The 24,692-nt window shown below is 26.9% G+C and overlaps 1 protein-coding gene across 3 annotated transcripts in view; it reads right to left on the bottom strand.

Annotated features, from left to right (window-relative positions):
- LOC119687991 (GTPase-activating protein CdGAPr) overlaps positions 1 to 24,692 on the bottom strand; it is a 196,211-nt gene that overhangs the window by 44,856 nt on the left and 126,663 nt on the right. The window contains exon 1 of one of the 3 annotated variants that reach the window (XM_038102577.1): positions 24,597 to 24,679. The exons of 1 other annotated variant lie outside the window; for it this stretch is intronic. The gene's annotated coding sequence lies outside the window, so the exon portion shown is untranslated. Of the gene's footprint in view, positions 1 to 20,446; positions 20,589 to 24,596; positions 24,680 to 24,692 lie in introns of those variants that run through there. One more of the 3 variants, XM_038102576.1, reaches the window with a different exon arrangement.

Genomic DNA, 24,692 nt, shown 5'->3' with positions numbered 1-24,692 from the left:
TGATATAAATCTAAAAATAAGATGATTTCATTAGATTTAAATACTACAGCCTCATATTAGCTATTATTGTGTTAAGACTCGTCATTGGCATCCATGTTGAACCAAACTCTTTTAATTCGATTTCTTTTTATTATTTCAATAATAATTAAGTTAAACTCTTAATAAAAAAATATATAGCCAAACATCAACGATGTTATTTCAATTATCGAAGAAAATCAAATACAACCTTCTTTTTGTTTAGAAGAGGGTTATTGCTTAAGATTTCAGAATACAACTTGTTACTCCCATCTCAGTGAAGCAAAAGTTACACATTTATAAAATTTTAATGTTTTCAACCTCTGATGAATAGAAACCTTGTGAAACAACTTATAGCTTTTTTACCGAAATCCCGAAAAACCATTGTTGAATTAACAGCAATGAATTGATCAAGATTTTCCACTGAAGGAAGATTTTGTTTTTGTCAAATTTACAGGCTTATGAACGTACCTGCAATTTTAATTCAGTAAATGCTGTCAAAGTCTTTTTAAAAATCAGTAATATATATAATATATAAAGTATAAATCCGCACTTATAACATTTCTTCAAGTATCGGTTTAGCACAATGATTTGATGTGATGTGGAACGATTTAGGAGAGAATTGTGTGAGTACTTTTCCGCATTTTTTTGACTCACATCTTAGACACTATGTATTGAGTATGTTCATTTGGATTTCATAACACAAAGCGATATATGATAATTTTAAGCAAGAAGAGAGATGCTATGGAAAGCCGAGCTAGCTAGTCTTGACCCAAACTGTGAAGATGTTTACAAAAAAAAAATATTTTTATGATTTGAAGAAAAACCTTTTTTGAAGTGCAGCAAAGTAATGAGTATTTAAGACTATAGATATCGATTAGAAACCTTTATTGGAACCAGATAATTGTCCTTTGCTTCGGAAAAGAATTTACTGATCAAATGCACAAACATTGAATACGTCTTTTAATTTCCTAATATAAAATGCTAGCTAAACGAATTATCGGATTCAGACAAAGAAAAAACGTGCAAAATAGAAATGTCCATTAATACTTTTCTTCAATATATTAATATACCCCTGTAAAATAATTATATGTGCAAAATTTGTTTTTCGTTATTCTCTTCTTAGAATAATGGTACTAATTTTTTTTATATATAGTTGATTCTGTAGTTGAGTTTAACTTCTCTGAACATATATAGAGTTTTTTTTGTATACTATTTGTGGTACCGTTATCATAATTAATAACAATAGGTAGCAAATTTAATAGAAAATAATTATATGTGCAAAATTGTTTTGCTTCTCGAAGTGTCAACAGTAAATGGAAATAAAGTTGTGAAGTGTATTATAAAGTTTTTTTTTTTAAAGTATTGAAGAGTAAAGAAGAATTGGTAAGTAAAATGCTTATTATTTATTAATAAATATTTATTATTTTAATTAATTTAGATAAAAAATGCCGCGTGGGACGGAATTTTCAAGTGAAGAGTGCGGAAAGATTATTGGAATGAGTCTTGCTGGGATGAAAAGTAGCGAAATATCTGCTGCTGGTTATAGACACCTGAATACTATAATAAACTTTTTAAAAAATCTCGAAAACTATGGTGTTATAAGCGAGACGGCCGCTTACCAACTATTAACAACCGAACAAAACGGCATATTCAGCTTCTTGCTACCAATGAGAGGATGAGTTGCAGACAAATAAGAAATGAATTAGATTTGTCTATCACTAGGAAATGCGTGCAACAAATTATGAAAAAAGACTTAAAGCTAAAATATGAGTCGAAAGTTCCCAAACCGTGCCTTACACAAAGACATAAAAATACTTGTTTAGCTTTTTATGACAAAATTAAGTTTTGAGACAAGGAGTTCGAAACAGTTGTTTTCAGTGATGAAAAAAAGTTTAATCTAGATGGTCCAGATGGTCAACATAAATATTGGAGAGATATTCGTCATCCACGTCAGAATTGCAACAAACGCAACCATGGTGGTGGTTCACTAATGGTGTGGGCTGCCTTTAGCTCGAAGGAAAAGTCTAATATATGCTTCGCACTATCAAAAATAAATTCCGAAATATACATAAATCTGTTGGATAGCGAACTGATAAATTTCGCTGAAAATATTCATGGAGATAATTGGACTTTCCAACAGGATAATGCTCCAATACATGTTTCTTGTGCAAAAAGAAATTCTTTGAAGAGAGAAGCATCCCATTGCTAGATTGGCCGGCCATGAGTTCTGACATAAATTCAATAGAGGATCTTTGGTGTATCCTTAGTGCCAATGTTTATGCTTATTCGAAGCAATACGAAACTCTTAAAGAGCTGAAACAGGACATACTGGACGAATGGGCCAAAATTGACCTCCTACTATTAAAAAAATTGGTAGATTCAATGCCACTTATGATACAGTTAATAAAAATAAATAATGGAAACACATTACCTTATTGAAAAATAAAAAAAATTGAATCACATAAAATATTTAATTGTTTTTAGCAAAAAATGTGAATTGCACATATAAATATTTTCTATGAAGATTTAAAATAAAGTTAATTATTCTCTTAAAAAAAATTAATTTGAATAAAATTTTTTTATTATTTTAATTAGACTACTAAACATAAAAACAAATAATAAACTAAATTCACCCTAATAAAATTTTTTGAAGTTTAAATTAGTTTTTAAGTACTGCACATATAATTATTTTACTGGGGTACTAACTAACCAAGATTTAAGCAAGAAGTTAACGCTGTGATATACGAAAATACCAAAAATGCTATAATTTTGGATGTGATGCTATTGCTGCTTATAAAATTATCTTAAACTACGACGTAACTTATATTCGAAACCCGAATGGAAGACAAAAAAAAAATATAAAACGCAAATAACTTTAATGGGTTAGAAACATCAGAAGTTGGACCAAACTCTGAGAATTGTATAAGACAAGTAATACGCACCGCACGTTCAATTGAGAGATATGCAGATATTCAAAATAACATAGTGCAATTTTAAAAACCTTATATAAAATCTTCAAATTTGTAGATATATTTATATATATGCATATTGTATCGCAAGTATTCAATACGTATTACTACAATATAACACATACTGTAGAATAAAATAAAACATAATATGAACTGTTATTGTTTTATAAAAGCGACTGTTAATATATAGATATAAATAGTCATTCAGAGAGGTTAAGAAGTTAACCCCTGTTTAAGATAAATAAAAAGCATATTTTCAGAGTTAACATAACATATTAAATTAAATAAAAATGGTAATTAAAAAATATAAAGAATTTCACCGAAATTTCTATCTACTAATATTGAAGTTAGTAAATTTATTTAAAGTTCTATATATATACAATATATATGTGCTGGCGTCAAAAATCTATTAGCTAAAGTCCAGTTCACACTGCACTATATATATATAAGCGTTGATTGGCGCTTACCTTAATTTTTCCAAACTAAAACTTGAAAATAGAATCTAATTAATTCTAACTTATAATCTGACTTATAAGTTTTAAGTACAAACCATTAAAAATGAATGAAGACAAAAGTACGACAAAATGTCATTTTAATTAAATAAAATTAAGAAATGTTTCCACGATACTTGCATGGCAAGTCTTGACGCTTCATAGCTAGTTCTATATATATATATACATTATTTTAAAAGTATTTTATACTGAAAGTGAGTAGTGCTGAAATTCTGGAATATTAATGCTTACCCCTTTCAAAACAAATAGTCGGCACTATTTCAATTGTCAAAGTAATTTACTTTTACTAAAGCCTTCCTCATATTTATTAAAATTTTTATTTATTTTTTATTAAAAAGACTCTACTTAAATGTTAACCACATTAAAAAAAATTATTAAATTGTTTAAGTTATTTTTGTACAATTTTTGCTATTTTGTTGAATATGTATGTAGAAGTGTTTTTGGAGTGTGATAGGCATTTGAAATTAAATAAATAATAAGTAGGGAAGCTTCACACAGTTATGTTAAATTGCAAATATGTAGTGAAAAATAAAAATACAAAAAGATTGTTTGATATTTTATTCAGGGCACAAACAGCGTAAATTGAAATCATAAAAGTTATGGCGCAAAATTTTAGTCAAATGGGTGCCGGCAATCGTTCCGACGAGAACTAGCGAAAACTATATTTTAAGTATGTACTTCAGAAGTTAGTTTTCAACTTCAGAAGCAAGAAAAAGAAACACAAAAATTATAATTCCAAGAGCATATTTCTGTGGTTTTCTGTGGTTTTCTGTGGTACCGTAAAAAAAGTTAAAAAAAAAAAAAATAAACAAGAAAATGCAGAAATTCCAACTTGCAAGAACTTTACTGTAAAATCTTTGAAAATGTGAAAAATACAGAAATTTGCACATAGATTCATAGTTGAAATACGTAAAATTTGAACATGAAAAGATTGAGTACAGTATGCAAAGTAAAATATTTTCAATTTCTGCTTCAAAGAAATTGTTAGCAATCCTTTTATAAATCCTTAAATATGCTTACTGTCACAGCAAACCAATGTATCTGAGACGTAAGTAGATACATATTAAAATGTAGTTGTGCTTAAAAATATGGTTTGTAGTTAAAGTTTTCAGATAAAAATTGTGATACTCGCATATACGTTAAAAAAAATTAAACAAACTATAAAAATTTTAAGGAAATTGTATTAAAAAATTTTGAGGTAAATCATATACCCTGGATAGTGTCTACTTAAACCGGTTCTTGGGATTCCACAATTTGAGAAGTTCCTTACTAGTTCAGAAATACAGCTTTATATACATCTTACAACCACGCTTCCAGTCCATAGTATCGCTAGAGACCAAAGACAGGTCAATTCAACCTTACTCGAGTCGATGAAACCTTAGAGGAATAAAACAACAAAACATGGACAGTAATTAAACTTTTTGTCTTTAAGTAATCGAAGAATGAACTGCTTTTCCAATGTAAAATAATAGTCTTGAAATTGAAATGTTAACATTAAAGTGAGAAATATGTGTTTTTAAGCTCAGGTGGTTTTTTTATAGAATATGAAATTTTGATATTACTATTTACTAATAAACTGTTTTTATTTATAGTTTACATAATATATTTACAAGAACCATCTTATCGTGATTGCTTTGAAGAAATTTATGGTTTTTATAGTGAAATTGTATATATCTGTCTGCTTTTACAAGAAGTAAAGCTATAGCTCTGCTAGCTACGTAGCAGTACGAATTCTATAGTTTTAACAATTGTATCTGTAGCTGTTTGAAATTTATTACGAACTTAATACAAAGTAAACTTTTTTATATAAAATAGTAATTAAACTTTAATACAAAATAACAATTTTCGAAACTTTTTTAATCTATGGTACATATATACAGCCATATAAAAGTGTATGTTTTCGATTGTAAAAACAATATGTATGTTTCCGAAACAAATAGCAAAAATGATTCTAAATTAATTTCAAATTCATACTAACAACATTAGGACAATTGATTTGACAACATCTAATTGTATAATAGATATTATTATAATAAGAAATAATGGCAATATTTTATGTAGTGACATTTATTAATAGAAATTCTTATAAAACATCAAATTAATGGTTAATTAAATTTTTATTGTATATGATAAAAATTTATTTCTTACAGAGGAGAAATAATATTATTACATTATATTATAAGTTTAGTTCTAAATTCCTACTTCTATAAGTAACAAACATTATACAGAAAATTATTTTATTATTTTTTATATTTTTTATTTGAATTCCTACTTAAATAAAAAATAGTTTAGATTGCTCTTAATAATCTCATAGTAGAATCTTTTTGCTCATTTCACAAAAGCTGCTTTGTTCATTTTCTATTTATTAAAAGGTATTATATTCGATAAAAAATTATGATTAAAAAAATTAAAAGATTTTAAAATATCATAAGAAACTTCGAATATCTCAATGAATTTTTAACGCATTCTGAAATTCTTTAAAAATTTTCAAACAATAGTAAAATTGATTAGAAGCAATAAAATATAGTTTAGGAAGAAAAGGTATTAAAATATTTATCAAATCTTCTTTTTATATAAATATCAACTTCTTAATTAATACATTGAAAGTTTTTTGTAAATCGACATGAGGAATAATAGTCCAAATTTTAAAGCATCGATACTGTGAAAGAAAACATTTAAAATAATAAAAAAATTTTTATAAATTAAACATTTTTTCTTACTAATTAATAACTTGATTGATTTGGGTTCGGTTAAGATATTATTGTTGATAATAACTAAGAATTTAAATTTTAAAATAGTTAGATATACAATATCAAGAGTTTTAAAAAAGTAAATACCAATTTTAAAAACCAAATTATTAAATAAATAAATATTTCAACACCTATCAGTATTTTTTTTGGCTTCAAAAAGCAACATTATTATATGAATCATTTTATAAATGAAGTTTTGCTTAATACTAAATTTTCTTTTTATTTTATTAATATAAACATATATAAAAAGTATAGCTAATAAATACATTTATTTCAGTTATTATTAATTTAATTTATAATTTATACTTATTAAAAAACACACAAAGAGAGGACGGACAGACATTTTAAAATAAAATTACAGAAAAATTTAATGCCTTCATGAGCTTCGCAGCATGTTGTTCTGGTGTTTCATTTTCAATAAAACACTTACTTTCGATTACAACTTCTTCACTATGCTGTTTGGAATTTTTCTCTGTTAAATGTTTACTACGTTGTTCCTTACACTTCTATTTTTGAGTGTTGTTGATTATGATCTTAATTTTCTGGACAAGTATATCTTCTCAAAAATGCATTGTAATTTGTAGTTTTTTTACATTTTCACTAACAAACTTACTATGTTAAAAAAAAATATTCCTTTCCTATCTTGATGTATAAGTTATATAAAAAAGTTAAAATTGTATACATTTTATTTTCGAATTCATAAATTATTATAACTGTGATCTTTTTTCTTCAAAACTATATCATGAAAAATGTATTTAAAAAAATTTTGTTAATCGTTACTAAATGTGCTATAGCAATTCGTAATACGATAAGTTCTTCAGTAATTAGTCCAAAAATTACTTAATTTAAAAAATTTGTCGCAACACCAAAATTAAAATAGTGTTACAGAAAGTTATTTTTACATAACTTTTACTATTTCCTGATACGTACAATATTCGGTACGTTTATCCCAGTCTTAGCTATGGTTTTCACAACTTAAACTGGATGCAACAAAAAAAAATCATGAGGTTGATATAAGCGTCCAACAGAATTGATTGTGGTTTGATTACACAGTGGAACATTAAATATCAAATTAATTTGGGTCAGTTGCGCTCAAATCTGGAACCCATTTTTTTCGTAGATGTCTACTTCTAGTAATAATTAGTTAAAGTTAAAGAATTGAAGTTATAAATGGTTAATAAAAAAAATTATAATTTTAATGGTTCGTACCATACGAATAAATCATTAAACACATTTATCTTATAGACCGTTTCCCTTCTTTTCTATTAAAAAGAGATTTTTCAACTTATAAATTGTAAATTATGAAAATTTATTGTGAGGATTATTCAGAACAGCTACACTACAATAAAGACACTATAAGGTGGATAGTAAACGAAAACATGAAAAGAACATAACGAGAATAAATATTAAATATTTAGAAGTTAAGTTTATCTAAGCCAAAATGTAAAGCCAATTAGAGAGGTATATTAAATTAAGTGAAGACGGCAAGGCTAAACTAATAAGTAAAAGATTTGAATATGAATATATCCTACGATGGACAACATGGAACACTGAATTTTTATTGAATAAAACAAAGGTTATTACAAAGGTTTGAAATCCATCAAAGACACTAGGAAGCGAGTGGTCACAAGTTCCAGTTAACATAAGTAAAACCTGTACTCAATGCGAATAATAATTTATACAATTACCAAATAAATTACCAAGAAAGCAAATTTTAAAATTCTATCCGCTTAAGTAGAGTCGAAAACTTTTTCTGTGTACAGTATAAATAAGGAAGAGTCGAATAAAATGCTTATAGTCAAGAAATTTGATTTTAAGTTGTAGTTTAAGCTGTAACTCAATATGTCTAAATGTTTCTTTTATATATCAATAAATTCTATTAAATATTTATTATTACACTTTATTAAAATTATAAATTTCAAATGCACGTCCGTAAAAATTGAAATCTTTTTTTACATAGTAATACAGTCTATAAGATTCATGAAACAAACCTATTATGGATACTCTTGTATCCAATGAGCAAACAAAAAAAAAAATGCTAATGAAATTATGACAATTATTTATTGTCTTGCTAAAAACAAATATATTTCTAATGCAATAGAAACTAGTAGACACAACTATATTAAATTAAGCAATTACACTCTAAACACATAACTTGTTCTTATTTATATGAAAATCTCTGTAAAGTCTTGAAGAATTATAAAATAAAATACAAATAAAATATCATTACTATATGAAAGTAAACAAGAAAGTTAGATGAAGAATTTATTATTTACACAATGGAAGTAGGTTGCATTAGACTTCCCTAAAGTTTTTGGAAATTTACTAAGAAAAATTTTACAGATTCGAGCAATACTCGTAGACATGACAAGTATAGGTATATGATACGTCTGAGTACTGCAAAAGTTTTAATTGAATTCAGTTGCTTATTAAGATAGTTTGGCAAAGATAAGTTTACAACTGAAAATAAATTTTTCTAATAAAAATTTACCTCTCAAACATCAGTGTTTTTAAAATTAATATTTACACTTGAAACTATTGTTTATTCTGGGTACAATATATATATAATATTTATATTATACGTCACGTCATTTCTAATGTAGAAAAAACAGGTCTTTTCGAGGAAAAAGTTGTCAGATGGATGAAATTATGTCAAAATAGTTCATTAGAACATAAGTGTGCTAATAATATTGTTCAGCCTAATTTAGTACTTTTTTGGTGTTTTGATTTTAACAAATTAAATTAAGTATTTTATCACAAAAAATTTATTTGTTAATTAAAAATCGCCAAATTAATGGGGCGATTAAAGAATCACTAATCATTAAAGACAGTACATAAGACTTCAAAGTCCCCTCAAATTTTTGACTTTCGATAAAAACGTAAATTGGTTTAAATTCTATTTTTAGATATAAAATCCTACAACGTAAGTAAGATATATTATTAAAAACAACATCAAATGAAAACTAAACTGCATATATTTGTGAATATACTAATATTATTTATCACATCAAAAAAAAAATGTGTGTAGCGTGAAGTGAAACATGCACTAAAATGTATATACAATATAGAGAATATAAAACACAAATATTATTAGTTCCGGTCAATAACTTTCGATTCGTTGTCATTTACTCTTTGTTGTTATTGTCTATACTGCATTATTGACAAGTTTTTATTGTTGTTGTATCTACAACTGTGACCGGTTTGGCTTTGTGCATTGATTGTCTATTTATACTGTAGTTTTCTGCATATAACCGATTTTACCCTACCGCTTGCTCATAATAGTTGTCGTATCTCATGTGCTACGCATGAAAGTCTTCGAAGTATAAATATGGGTATGTACGCCAAGCCGTGCGCAATAGAAAAGCTGGCAATCAACCGCTTGACTTGGTCGAAAACTGTGTCTGTCTGTCTGCCTGTCTGTTAAATGATAAATTTTTTGTATGTCTGTTGGTAAAAAAATTTATGAACCATACAAATAAAATGACAAAATCAGTAAAATGGGAATTCCTTTTTAATTTTCAATTTGTGGAAGCTGTTTTGTCTGCTGTGTAATTTTTTTCAAAAATTTAACTAATAACAGGAACTAAAAAACCAGAAAAAGAGTGAAAAAACTAAAGGAAGTGAAATATATTAATATAAGGAAAATTCGTTTATAATAGAAACGTGATTTCAACGTAATGTGATAAGAAATTAAAAGTATTGATAAAGGAAATGCAACAGAGTAGAGTTTACACATGAAAAGTGCATTAAGAAAATTTGCGAAAAGCTGAATTAACAGGGACTGAAATAATATGAGAAAAAATGAAAAACAGAAAATAAATAAAATTACCACAACAAAAAGAACAATTAAACTTAATTTTTTTTTTGTTTAAAAAGAGTCAAGAGAAGCTTATGAAAATATCAGCAGATGTACCAAATTTTAATTTAAAATCACGTAAAATACAGACTCTACAATTTTAAGCTAGATGAACTATAATTTTGTACAAAATTAAATATAGATAAGATTAACAACATCGAGATAGGTTCCCTTTAAAGCAAAAAACAATGATTATTGGCAATTTTTATATGCCACAGCTAAAAAACCTAAAAACCTTTGATGCTACAACTGATTCTATCCGAAGAGTGATGTGCAGCTTTTTTAACGAAGACCAGAATATATCTCTTTAAAGAGTTCTAAATATGAGATGAATGCAAAAGTTCCAGCCATTTATGCTACAACAGATCCTAACCAATGAGTGACGTCCAGTTTTTTGAAGAAAACTAAAATATATCTCATTAAAGAGTTGCAAATATGAGATGAAGCTAGAAGTTCCAAAATTAATATCTTACTTATCACCAATATCAACACCGAATACTATTTTAACTTTAAACAATCTATTTACATTATGTAAATGTGACCGATTCGTAGCTGTGAACAAAATATGGATCCATTATAGCACACCAGGCCAAAGTGGGACTGACGGCAAATAAGGTGATGATAACAATTTTTTAGGATGCATGTGGTAAAACAATCAACGGCAAATATTATACAGAGCTGTTGTATAGATACGATATCGATTTAAAATAACTATATTTGGCGAACAAAAATTTTTGGCTGACCATACAGCTGTTTCATTTAAACTTTTATCATATAAAATTTATAAAAATTTTGATATCACTAACCACTGACTCATCAAACTGTTGCCGCATAAGATTGCTACCTTACATATTTAGTATGCAAATGTTAAGAAGGGCTGTACCGGCTTCTGTAAAGTGATGGGGTGATGAAGTTTTAATTTAATAAAAAAATTGCTAAAACAAAAAAAAACTTAATTAGTAAAAAAGAAAAATTAGTAATCAAGTTATAAAAAAAGAATTGATTTTATAAATCCAAAAAAAAAATATTTCAAATAATTTAAAAAGTATGTGATAATTTGTAAACACAGACAAGAATAATATTATTTTTTAATAATAATAGTGTTTATTTTTAATTTTTGTAAGTAGGGTAATAGAGTAAATTTAAAACATATAGAAAAGTAACCGAAAAAGAAAGAAACTGTTTATGTATTTCGACAATGAATTGGAAGGTTTCAAAAAAATAATGCAACATATAGGAAACGATTCACAACCACATAATTATAATAAACAACCAAATTATTGAAGTTTCACAACCACAAAAAAATTTAAAATAATTATTGTTAAATCCACAGTAGTTTAGAGAAAATCTCTAAAAAAAAAAGTTCGACACAATTTCATTTATTTGTGTACAAATGTTTTTTTATTAAAATGTTCATTTTTTTTTTGATAAAATTTCATTAAATTAAATATATATTTCTTTATAACTGTCTGAAAGGAATTTGCTTGTTTCATACATAAATTAATTTTATCAATGACATTTTATTATAATTCATGTTAAAAATGTACAAAGCACATTTGTTGCTCAGAAATAATGAATAAATTTAAAAATTGCGCACAATTAAAAAATATACTGAAATATTTGTTAAATTTCTTTAATTTTTTTTAACTACAAAGAGTGTATATATATTTACATATATATATTATTTTTTTGTTGTTGTTATAAATAGATGACATAATATATATAAAACTTCTGTTTCTTATATGAGTATGCTGAATGGTGGAAGCAGCACATGTTGCATAGAAAAAATGTTTAAAAAGTTGAATTCCAAAACTATTTATAATTATTACAGTATATTATGCGTCTATGTTTTAGACACGTATATACAATTTATCTAAAAAGATAATGCATAATAATCTTTAGCTTTTATAGATCATTTTCATTTATCACCATCATTGGCGAGTATTCAATGATGCTCGCTAATGATGAACATTTTAATTTACAGTTTCTAAACAAATTAATTGAAATATAAAATATCAGTATATTTTCGTAATTTTACTTTTTGTAAAAATCGTATTCCAGTAATAAACAATTTGTATTCTAACAACATATATTCACCAACGACCTTTGAACAAAAAACATCATCTAAAACCATTGTCTATAACTTACGGATATATTTAGGAAAGATCGTTTAAAATTAATATTATAGCAGAAAACATTGATATATTTCATAGGTATATATATATTTTATAAAATTTGAGACACTTTTCTGAAATATTAACAATATTGTAACCATACAAAAAAAATATGAATATTGAGGTATGTATGTATGTGTGTGTGCCTTGGATCCCACATAACTTATCTTTCGCTAAAGACTAGTTTATGTGAATTAGTTCATAGAAACTTTCAAACAGTATAACCACTATACAGGAATTGCATTTAATAATTTTTACACTAAAATAAAAAATTGACACTAAAATAATGAGTGGGGCATATCAAATAGGATCGAGTAAAACTTTTATGTGTACATAGAACTTGAAAGACATTGTTGCAGTATCTAGAAGTAAGAATGGAAAAATAGCAATATTTGCTTTTACGAATTATGATAAAGAATAATTTTTCAATTAATATCAAAACAATGGTATTTTTTACAATCTCGATAGGAATCAACCTAATTAAACAAAAACTGCCAAATATTCCACCATTCGAAACATTGAAATAATGTGTCAACACTTATTTGGTCGTTAATCATATCATTTATAATCTACAACATTCGAAAATAAATTGCGTCTACAAAGATTCTCAACGTTGAAACAAGCAACTAAGACCATATCTTGATGATTGATACCTAATACCTTCGGAATGGAGAAAGTATTACAATCATTAAAGAAAGTATATTTAAAATTTATTACGAATTCTCTATACCGTATTCAAAAATATATGATAGCACAATTAATTATACTGTAATGAATAATCCATAATATTTTTTTCAATATTTATTACAGACAATAAATTTCCGAATATAGTATAAATTTCAAAAATGTAATATGGTTATACAGTACGCGCTCAGTTATGTGAACCAATTCAGACAGAGCAAGTTCGCATCGAAATTTAAATTTTTTCAGTAAATTTAAAAAAAATTTTTTTAAGTTTTTTCCCTAATTTTATGAATAAAAAAATACTTTCTATGAATATAATATTTAATATGTAACTATAAATTACAAAAATGATAACATTAAAAATGTAACAGTAGTTCTTATTAAACTATTCAGACATTTTTTGAATGATCATAATCTACTGGAAGCAAAAATTTCTTAAAGCATCTTGCCTTTACTAATATCCATCCCACAACTAATAAAAATTACTTAATAAATGCCAGATGCATTTGTGCAGGCTAACAATGTAAGGTGCGCTTTTTCAAGCTTTCGCCCAGATGCAGCTGTTTCATGTTTGCAAGCCAACGTTTTAAAAGGAAGCATTTTCCAAAAAAGACTTGACTCGTCTCCTTATAGATTTGAACTTCTGTTGGGTTATACGCTTTTATTAACGAATTAAAAATGCTTTTAAAGGGATTCACAAGATGCGAACTCGAAGACAACTTTTCCCCTGACATTTTTAGAAGCTTTATTCGAAATCTTCGCTTGAACTTCTGTACCTAATCATCGCTAAAAAAAAACATTATTATTTTCTATTAAAATGTTATTCATCTCTTTTGCTTTTGTTTTCAATATTTCACGAGAGACTGGAAGACTTCTTCGTTGTGCACAGAACCATTCATATAATTTTGCCTCGACTTTAGACATCTCTGCGAATTTCAAAGTTTTCCTTTTAGAACCAGCCACATAATTGTGGCATCTAAAATCTTTTTTTTTGTTTTATCGTACAAACTGAAGATTTTGATATACAGTATTTTTTGAAATCGATATAACCGATGATCCACTTTCTAAACTTCTAATCAAGTCTCTTTTTCACATTAAGTTAAAACTTTTCGCGGCATTATAACTGATTTTGCGAAACAAGCCTATGCAGTATACCATTAACTGCAAAAATAAAAAAGAAAAAACAAAAGAAATACGACATAGAAAATGTTTCATCAGAAAGTTTGCGCCTAGAAATTGAAATAACATTGTAACAAAAGCGAAATATACTCATCTATTTGGATAAATTATATTATTTATAAGCTTCAGAACAAGAAAAAAATAATAAATAATAAAAATTTTTAATTGTTCACATAATTGAATCATCACCTTATTCACTCTATAGAATACCACGTGTTAAATTTTTCGACGATTTTTTGTTCACATAATGGAATGTTTACTTAATCGAGTATTCACATAATACATAACTCTAGCGATCCATTTGGACTTCTTGGCTATTTATGTAACCGTAAAACCTAGAAAAGATGCAACAACTGCCTAAGATCCAGTAGAAAGTTACTGACTACCAAGTATTTAATTTACACTGCGCATGCACTTTTATCGCTTTTTCAAGAAGGGTGCTAACTGGAAGAGTATTTCATTATTGTAAAATTGTGAAACCATTAAATGCCACTTTTCGTATACACCACGAGCCTAGCAAATATAAAATATAATATAAAATATTAATATAAAATATTAATATAAAATGTTAATATAAAATATTAATACATAAAGAACGATTTTGAAACAGTCAATTAAATCGAAGAAAATTTTTAACACAATAAAGAGAAAGCGAATCTGAAGAGTATTTAAGGTATACCAGTCAAATTAAAAAATATTAAAAAGTAGCTACGAAGATACTATTTGCAGAGTGCCTTAAGATGAATTACTCAGCGAATTATTCCAAATATGCAGTGCAGTAAACAAGATTGTGCATATTCGTCAATGCTCTTCATTCATTGTTTGATTTGGTACTAGAGGTTGTAGGGAACCACAATATCATAAAAGCAGACGACAGTGCTTAATTAGCACATAACTAAAGATATATGAAAGCTAAAATTATAGTATTGTTTAATGAATCTTTTTTTTTGCGGTAAGGAGGAGTGGAATGCCTACGCACTGACCACGTTCCGGCGCCCCGGAAGGTGAGTGCCCGACTCGCACGGGCTAAACCCCTCATTCCCCCTCATTCCTAGCGACCTTGTTCTACCCCGGGACTACGTTAGTATTACTTCGAGGTAGGGTCCCTATTAGTCATTTAAGACTTCCATCGGTGTGCCCTGCGTCCAGGCTCCGCTACTGTTGCAGATAATTAATCTTGCCCTACAGTCTACTTTTTCCAATCTCAGAGTATGTGTTCCGGCTCTCATTCGTAATAATGATGGTGTACTTGTAGATATTAATAATAGATTACAAACACTAGGATGTTTTACGCATCCAAAAAATCTGTACTACTTTATGGCAGTAAAATATGACTGGCGACATGTACAAAAATACGCAAATTCTAAAAATTTGTTAATCGCTGTCTTAGAAGAATGTTTAATATCTGGTGGCTAAGTGAATCTCAGTTTAACATAGACAAAGAAATAGCATAACGTAAATACATCTGATTGTATCACAACCTAAAAAACAGATATGTGATATATCCACTCATTTTATTAAATTAAAACCCCGATACCTGAAAAATCGATAACATCTAAGGACCACTAAGCAGCACTATAATTTATACAGATATTGACGAATTGCGTCAACTGACAACACAGACATGTAGTAGAAAACGATGGCAAACTTCTGTGAATAGTCTATATTTAATGTTTTTAATATTAATGCATAAAGTATGTCTGGAAAATTCAATTTAAAAATATAAACTTTTACTTTAAAACTTGAGATATTCGCAAAGAAAATATCATATTCATAGAAATAAATAATTATATTCCACACTAAAACAAGTAGAGTTATTATAAAATCATAAAAAACTTCTATAAAAATATATATACACTTTTGCAGTAAACTATTAAAAGTATTTAATGTGTCAACATATTATATTTAATTTCATATACGCAATATTTTTTTTGAAACATATGTATGTATGTATAATTATTATATATATTAATTCTTTGTTAGCAGAACTTTTTGTTCAGATTTCAATATAATAAACCAAAAGTGAAAATAAATACTCGACATAAAAAGATACATTTGCAATTTTAATTGTTGCAATGAAAACATATGTTACAATTGGCAGGAGAAAGTTTTAATTCCTCACATTTTTTTATATTATTGCAGTATGACAAAAATAAAAAAGATATTTTTTTAGAATACCTTAAAATGTGTATACAAAACAAAAAAATTTGAATTATTTAAAAAAAAGAATTTTTTTCTAAAATATTTTGTTTAGTATATAAATTTTAAGATATGCTAAATGTATAAATGAGTGCGTAGGTGTTGAGCATTGTAGGCCTCATTTCTTTTTTGACAGTTGACAAATAAAATAACATACGGACAGACAGGCTGACTTGGTTGTTTTTTCTTTAATATATATATACAACATTTGAAAATTATAAAAAAAATTTGCAAGTATTTTAACAATTACGATAGATAAAAAAATCATAAATATTTAAATGTGGGAATTAAACAGGTTGAGTTTATTTAATTTAACACATGTATTTATTCATCATAAAAGTAGTAATAGTTTTACGAACCCAACATGAGTAGCTGAAAATATCTTTAAATAACGTAAGTGCTACCACTATATATCATTAAATCATAAGAAATATCATAAGGAATCATAAGGAATTAATTTAGATAACTAATGAAAGAGCTTAATTTAGAAAAAATTCGGAGTTAAATTATAACATTTGCAGCATTTGATCATGACAAATAACAGAAGAAAAAGGTAATGCATAAACTTTTTCAGTTTATTAAGTAAGTTAATTAAGTTAATTAGCTTTTCAAGCTGCAGCTCGTAGGCATAAATATATGTCATTTTGAAATTACTCGGAAATATCTCGAACATAAAAATTCGACGAATACTTGCTTTAATTTATGTGTCTGATTAGCTTCAAAATTGCGAGAACAATAAAATTAACAAGTATTTATTGTATTACTTTTTAAGATGAATTATCTACATTCGACTTCTCTAACTCCCATCACTCAACATATACCTTAACCTGAGTTTGTATTTCTTAAAAGGTTAAAGATATTAGCATGTGCGACTATTTCACACCCTGCTTCTCGGAAAATATTTGAAAAGCACAGACGATTGATCTAAACTTGGCTAACTAATATAAGTGATAGTTCTGCTGTTTTTAAAATGATGTCGATAGTGCAGTATTGGCATCCGATCTTACCTAGTATACAACACATAAAAAAATTATTAAAGCTTAAAAGGTGGTTTGCATTGTGTTGTGTTTGCAACAAATCAAATTGTATTTATGTTCTCTTCGTTGTCTACATGTTAACTAATTTAGCCTTAAAATAAATAAGTGGTTTATTTTGCTATAAAAAACACAAAGCAAAACAATATACAAACATAAATAAATACAAAGTTCAATTTGAACACCGAACAACTTTCGCACAAAGAAATGCATAATATTTTTTACAATTTAGATAATTTCTCTACTAAGTTTACGCCGAATATAAAAATTCAACAGGATCTTGTGTTCCCTTCTATTTATATTTCGGAACCCATTATTAAGCCGGTTAACACTCAAGATTCATTTATAACATTTTAGTTATTTTGTCAGAGTAGCAAGGTGTTTTCGATAACTTGACAGATAAAGAGTCATTATGTTCGATTGGTCAATAAAATTTGAGAGATCGAAAGTTAATTTAGACTGAATCCAGATTTACTAATAGAAAATGCCATTAAGTTAACTGTTTTCCATAATGTCAATTGTTTTCCATAATGTCAATTGTTTTCTTATGGCAGAACTAAATCATTCTTTAAGTTAGTTGCACTTTAATAATACAGAGAAGTCTGTATCATATTTGTCAAGTAGTGTGTTAACTTTTCTTCAAATGTAACAAAAACATTTGTGAGTTTCATTGACTTGAATTAGAAACACTTAAAATAGCTAAACCAAACGTATGCCGCATAGAAACTTATGTATGTAAAAGTTACTGGGCATCTACATTGCATAGTTTTTGACAAGATTTTATGTTTGACTGCAAAACGTATTATTTTTTAATTTTGTCTTGAAAAATAAAATAGTTTATGTAATGAAAAAGTAAGAGTATGCGCAAATATCTTACCATACGTTTAGCCAGTATAGACGCAGATTTATTGAAGAACTATCTTAATGCTCAATTAAAATATTTAACAAAACCTTTTCATGCATTGTTTGAGATCAGGTTTTTCATCTAAAATATATTTCATTTGATTTATATAAATAATGTACAATATTTAAAGTTATATACTACAAATTGCAGATATAAGTTCTAGAAATTTGCATTATATAATCAAAACATTAGGAGACACACTCGGCAACTCGTTAAAGCCAAAATATTTTATGTATATTTGTTTTGTATAGATTATTATATATATTTCTTTACTTTTTTTTAAATTAATTATAAAAATCATTTATGATAAATCAACAATCATAAAAATCATATTTCGTTTTCCCAAAATTTCGACTATACGGGGATCACTATTTATATTGTGATTTCTAAATTGAGTGTTCGCGAAAAAATGAGATCAACGTAAGAAAATTTTCATGCGATGATTTCTCACATGGATGACTTTCGATGTGGATTACGAGTATCAAGACAAGAGTGCATCGATTAACTTACTTCCACATATGGCGATGTGAAGTAAACTCCATTCTTTGTTACTGTGAAACGCTGGTACAAAGATTTTAATCAGTGTCAGTGGCTGCAGTTCGTTCACTGACGAAATTTGTGAAGGTCGTCCAAAACCCAGAAAACATTGATGCTGTGCAAAAACTGATAATGCAAGATCGTCATGCGACATACTGTGAGATTGAGGGAACCCTAGGTATAAGTTCCACCAGCTTATAGAAAATATTGCTCGATCATTTAGCCGTGAGAAAGGTTTTTTCTCGTTGGATTTTGGAACCCTCATCCTTTGACAAAATGAGCATCTCAAAAAGATGCGCTTGTCGATTGGTGCACACAAATGCTCAACAAGTACAATGACGGTGCTTCAAAAGACATATAAGTATATAAGATTGTAATAGGTAACGAATCATGGATACTTGCGAATCATGAGCCGGAACGTAAACAACAATCAACGATATGGGTGTTTCAATATAAACCAAATCCAACAAAAGTTGTTCGCGTTTGAAGCACTTCAAAATAAATGGTCGCTTGTTTTATCAGAAAAACTGGACATGTGGCAACTATATTATCACAGGTACGTAAAACGGTCAATTCCGAATAGTATACAACTATTTGTTTACCGGAAGTCTTCAGTGAAATATAGAAAACAAACAAGTGCTGTCGGCTCCATCTCAATCAAGACAATGCGTAAACTCACGGATCGAATTGATGGGTCATCCACCTGATTTACATATAGTCCTGATATGGCGTCCAATGACTTTTTCTTAAATTACGTGGACAACACTTTTTGTCAGCGGAAGCAACAATGAAGCCGTATTGCATCTAAAAATCGTAGTCGCATGTTTTGGAGGTGTCTGAAGAAGATTGGAAAAAATGCTTTGACAAATGGTTCGACCGCATGCAAAAGTGTATTAATACTTCGAAAAGCAATAAAGCGACAAGTTAATATTTTTTCATTATTAGGCTTAAAATATAAATAGTGGCCCTCGTAGTATATAGTTATCCGCTGGGGTTTTTTTTTGACATATTCAACCTTACAGTATTCGGATAAGAGTCAGTTGAGTCTTATTATTTTACAAAAGGTAGAAGAGGAAGATATTGTCTGGCTTTTATTAAATACGTTTACAGCAGTACCGAGAGACAAATGAAAAGGTGACATGTTACCGATTCCTACCAATTACTATATTAAAACTATGTGAAAACGGCCTTAGATTGAAGACGAAATATTAAGAATAAAATACAAATTATATATTTATATATTTTTATAAAATAAAAATTAAAGTTAATTTTTATTTTTGACAATAGTTGACAGTAAGTGACCAATTATTGCAACACAACACAAATTAAGCGAGTTAATAAATCTTCTTTTGTTTTTAATCAAATAGAGGACTTTTCTGCAACCCCAGTCACTTATAAACATCGTTTTAAATACTATTGGTGACAAATTTAGCAAATATATCAAAAAATTTAAATTTAATAATTTATTGCATATTAGTGAACTGCCAACTAATACGTAAATACGAATTTTATGTAAACAGAAAAAATTAATTTACTAAATTGATTACAGTAAAATCAAAATTAGCGAATCTTACAAAATATTGCGGTTTTTACAATAGTTCACGTAATCTTCATTCGTGTTTATACGCACCTTTCGCATTTTGTTCAGACATTTCCTATCGTATGATTGACACATTTGACAAGATATTTTCTTCAGAAATGTAAAATTTATTTCCAGCGCATATAAATAAAAACACAAGGTATTGCTTAATTTTTTTTTTCTCTAGCTAATTTTGTGTAAACTTTTTTAATCTTTTTTCTTTTCTTAAGAGCTACAGATTTTCATTTGCACATCAAAGATTTTTCTTTTATAATTAATATGGGATTGACACTGACCTCATTCTATTGAACACACGCGTATTTATGCAAACGTGTAGACCGAAGGGCGCACAAATAAATATTTCCACAACTTAAATTTTATCTCAACAAACAATATGCATTACAAGAAAAATTAACCTCTTAAACTATTGCTAAAGATAGCATTTATCACGAACGTGTGAGGCAGATACTTTTTTTACACGCATCAAAAACAAACTATTTAAATAATTATAATTTATTCACTGATTTTTTTTTTCACTTTAAATAAATTTGTTTTAAATTTTTTTGAAAGCTGTAAAAAAAATAAATTATTTTTTTTTTGTTCATTTGTTAAATTATAAAAGCAGAAAAAGAAATGCAGAGTGCACACAAATAATAATCAACCGACAACACCAACCTTACGAAAGCGTATAAAGTGTGCGACTAAAATGTTTGATTAAACTTTATTTTGAATTACAAATAAAAATATAAGCAAAAGCAAAAACAAAAGCAGAGAAAAAACGCAAACAACAAAATATACGAAACACAAAAGCACTGAGGGAAGAAATAAAAGCAAATATAACCAAGCAAAGTAAAGTAGTGGCTTTTGATTGCACTTAGGCAAAAGAGCGCATGGCTGCTCAATTGACTTCTTCAAGCCCATGAAATTTATTCTGCAGAGTAGTTAAATATCAGACATTTTCAACAACAAAAACAATAATAAAAATCATAACAACAACACAGCGGCAATGTTTAAAAATGTATGATTTCGTCGTCGACGAAAGTGTTGTACTCATGGCAAAAGCACAAATTAAGAAGAGAGAAATATAGTACAAAAAACAAAAACAAATCGCCACCACTGTTCAATGAATATTTTTATTTGAAAATAAAAAACAAAAAATAAAACAAAATAAATATTGTTGATATGCAAGTCAGATGAAAAAACAAATTGTAAAAAAATTTTTTATAAACAGAAAAAAATTATTATTATAAATTTTCTAAAACAGCTCTCTGGAGAAATTAATAAAAATAAAGCAAAGACAAAAATAAATCCAAAGTGGAAAAATAAGATAGCAATATATCAAAACAGTTATGTTTTTAAATAATATAATTTCAGATATACAAAAATAAAAAAAGAAAAACAAATAGAAAAACAAAAACAAACGAATTGATAAAATTCTTAGACTAAAGGCATATAACATATGATATAGAAAATGTGAAAAATCTGAAATCCATGGAATTCAAGAAAATGTAAAAGCCACAACCAAAATAAATCCTAATTATACCTAACTTCGGGCTCTTTTCAATTAATTCAATTCAAAAAAAAAAAGATGAATTTAGTATGTAAAAAAAATGATCCGTGATTATTTCTTATATAACACTTTGTATAACTTAAAAAAATTTTTTTCCTCTTCAAAGTGCTTACAACTTTAATTAAATAGGTGGCAACGCATCGTATTTCGCCCACTAACAGCTAATTTTATAGTTCTATATTTAAGAGGATAACCTTAAAGACTAACATTGGAACTTTAGACTCCGAACACATATTTATTATTGTGAATAAATATTTTATGACTCAACCATTCGTTTGAATTGAACGAAACCCATGGGACAGTTACCAATGACTGCTCAGTTGAAGATTAAATATTAACTGAAAAAGATATATAAAAAAATCCAATGAATTCATCGATATGCCAACAAAAAAAAAAACTAAATTTGATAGAGAAGAAAAGCTGATGGACATGCAAAAATTTTCTAATTTTTCAAACAAACTCAGTGACCTAATTTATTTAACAGAAAAGTTATATATACAAAAATTTAGATATTAAAATGGTCAGAAACGGTACATTATATGATAATTTTGGTATTTGCAAGCCTATTCTAATTTTTGGTACGGAGCATTTTGCAACCCAAGGCTAGCACTAAAAAGTATTAGTGTTGGCGTTTTTAAAAAAAAAAAATTTGCGTTTAAGGATATAGCCCACCTTTACTACGAACGTGACTCAACGAAATATGGACTCAAAAACAATTCAAAAAATTGAAATTCTTTTAATATTTATTTCTTTTAACAAAATAAATTTAATTAAAATAAAAGTAAAACATATCGTACTGAAAAGTTGTAATTTAATTGGTTTTGGTATTATGTATTTTGTCTCAATCTTCAAAATTATAATCGATCAATTTCAACATGATAAATAACTAAAGGTGCTTTTGCACTTTTAAGTTGTATCAGAATTGCTTGATGTCACGAAAGATAATGATTTAGGCAGATAGATCAAAGACAAAATGGAGGTATTTTTTCTACACAAATTAAGAAACATATTCACTACTTTTCGAAACCTCTCCATTTAATACTACAGTTTCCATTAAAGTAAAAATAGTCACTACTGTCATATTGACGTTAAAATTAAATTTATTATAGAATTATAATGGAAATAATATGAATAAAAAATATAATCAATTTATAGTCTCGTTGACGCGAAGATTAGGTCTTACATACAAGAAAGAAATAAACTCATTCTTAGATAAAATGAAAAATACTTTAAATTCTTTAACACTACTACCAATTTCTTAAATTCAATAAAACATTTATTTGGGTTTTTTAATTCTGTATTTTATTCACTCACATCTATCGGTTCTTATAGATCTGTTAATATTATTTAGAATTTAATTTATACACATTATTTTATATCATTCATAATTTAATTGATTATTGAAATATGTATTAAAGATTTATTTATAACGCGCCTAGGTATATTAATTTTTACCTTGAAGGTGTTAAACTGTATATGCATTCTTGAAAAAACGTGTAGAATAAAGTGTTAATTGATTATGTTAATAAAAAAGTACATTAAAATAGGTAAATATATTTGTGGATAAGATGTGAACTTTGTAGATGAAAACGTTTCTTTTTTTTTGCATAATTTTGTTAAATTTAGCAATATTAAAATATATTGTAGCGCTTCAATGTATTTTCTGAACTGACACAAACTGTCGAATTATAAAGCGTAAATTTTGACCCAAATTTTAAAAATATGGGAATGTATGTGTTTATTTTTAAGTTGGTGCATCCAACCCTTTAAAACCAGAGCTGCCGATTTTCCATTTACATTTACAAATTTTGTTTGTACGAAACTTATTGTCACCTCGTATACTTAAATTGCGCATTAAAATTTTACATAAAATTTAAATTTTCTGGGTTGTTTAATTTGCAATATTAAATTTTAAAATTATTTCCACGAAGCTTTTTACATAAACAAAAAAAAACGAATTTTTTTGTTTTATGTGAGGTAATAGAGGAATAGAGTTTTTGATATTGCTATTTTGTCCAAGTCAAGAGTAATAAATTTCCTATGAAAATGTCTGAAAATGAACATTTATAAATTTTTGGCTGTTTGCCATTGGAAGCAACCTAAAAGAGAAAAATGCACAAAAATGCTAAACACTAAAAATTTCTAAAATTTTCATTCAAAGTGAAGTACAAAAATTGTTAGCGAATTCAAATATATTCAAGTAATGAAAAAAATTATCGTATTTTCACTTCATTTTTCATTGAAATTAAAATTTTTTTTGATAATTTAAACAGTTAAGTTATTTAAACAATTAGTTTTCTTTAGACATAAGTTTTATATACAGTACTTCTTTTCTTACTATTCTGCAGTTGTGATATCTAGTTATAGTAATATTTTTAATTGACAAAATAATTTAAAAAATTTAAACAATTATTTCACTTTTGGAATTAGAACATCTAGTGCTTATTCAATATATATGTTATTAAAAATTAAAACAAATATTTTTACTTCTATATTATAATAAATATATTATATTATAATAAATTTTATATGTTAATATAATATATATAATATAATATCTATATAATATATATATCTATATAATAAAATATGTATATAATATAATATATATATAATATAATATATATTTACCTCGTAAAGTGACTCAGTCTCTCAAAAAGTATTTTAATTAGTTATATTTACTGTTTGTTATAATTTTTCAACATTAGAAAAATATTCTAAAACGTT

Source organism: Teleopsis dalmanni, chromosome X (genome assembly GCF_002237135.1).
Source record: "Teleopsis dalmanni isolate 2A chromosome X, ASM223713v2, whole genome shotgun sequence".
NCBI lineage: Eukaryota > Metazoa > Arthropoda > Insecta > Diptera > Diopsidae > Teleopsis > Teleopsis dalmanni.
This window is presented reverse-complemented; position numbering and strand designations above follow the sequence as displayed.